Source organism: Chrysochloris asiatica, unplaced genomic scaffold, assembly GCF_000296735.1.
Source record: "Chrysochloris asiatica unplaced genomic scaffold, ChrAsi1.0 scaffold00057, whole genome shotgun sequence".
Taxonomy (NCBI): Eukaryota; Metazoa; Chordata; class Mammalia; order Afrosoricida; family Chrysochloridae; genus Chrysochloris; species Chrysochloris asiatica.
In genome coordinates this window covers 265,524-266,615 of record NW_006408575.1, presented here as the reverse complement: position 1 = coordinate 266,615, position 1,092 = coordinate 265,524, and the positions used below count along the sequence as shown (strand labels likewise).

At 45.5% G+C, this 1,092-nt stretch overlaps 1 pseudogene; it reads right to left on the bottom strand.

Annotated features, from left to right (window-relative positions):
- Positions 1 to 1,079, bottom strand: part of LOC102828544 — a 30,196-nt pseudogene extending 29,117 nt beyond the window's left edge.
- Between the last annotated feature and the right edge of the window lie 13 nt (positions 1,080 to 1,092).

Genomic DNA, 1,092 nt, shown 5'->3' with positions numbered 1-1,092 from the left:
TCCACCTCTTCCTCCCCTGCCACCACGTCCTGGGTGGCCAAGGTCTCCAAAATTAATCTCCAGCCAATATGTTATATCATTTGCTGGCTTCCAGAAATGATGGTCCATAACCGGATCTTCAGCATGAGCCTCTTCACTCTTTGCTTTAGGAAGAACAAATCTCTTCTTCCAGTGTCCATCAACACCTTCATTTGGTTTTCATAAATTAAATTCTACTTTTGCCCGATCTTTATTTGAATAGCCTTCCATTCATCCAATGTCATTCTTTTGGCCCTCTTCTTTTACCTCTTCAACTTCATTCTTGCTATTTTCAGTTAAGGCCACTGGATTTTTTTTCACCCTCAGATATTTCCTCAGTCACATTTGATTGATCCAAGTCAGTTAATTCATCTTTGACAGTTCCCCAGTTGTGAGATCCGATACCTCCACGTTTGTCTTCATGTACAAGCTCACTATAATGTGAAAAAGAAGATTTATCACTCCCGCTATGCCTATCAAATTCATGTTTGCCACGGGAATCAAATCCTTCTCATCCCATTTCACATCCACGGCCTCCTCGACCTCTTCCAAGACCACCATGACCTCTAATAGGTCGGTCAATAATTGATCTATCAATTGAAAACTCTCCACTTTCACTCCTTTCTTTGAGTGGTTTTGCAAATCACCTTTCCCGAGGTGGTCTCCTTTCTGGTCATCTAACAATTTTTTTCCCTTCTCCATGAAGTTGTCCATCAGGTCTTCTTCCAACACGTCTTACTACTTCTTTCTTAAGCCCACAGGCAGTCGCGTCTCCTCTTTCTCGTAAGCCACATCAGCACTGGGGGTGGGGGAGGCAGTGGGTTCTTAAGGTCTTCTGGGACTCTTTACGCAGCTGTTTGCTTGCTGCCTTGGAATCCGTCCTAGGCTGCGGCCTGAGCTGCACTCTTGGCCCCCGGGTCCCCAAGGTTGCCCCTACCGGCTTATTTTTTCTTGTTCTCTGCCGCCTTTAACGCCTCGAAGGGATCCGATTAGTTGTCAAATAACTGGTCAAATCGGTTACTGAGCACACAGCTGAAGCCTTCCTGTAAGTATCCGGGCATGATGATGGCTCGG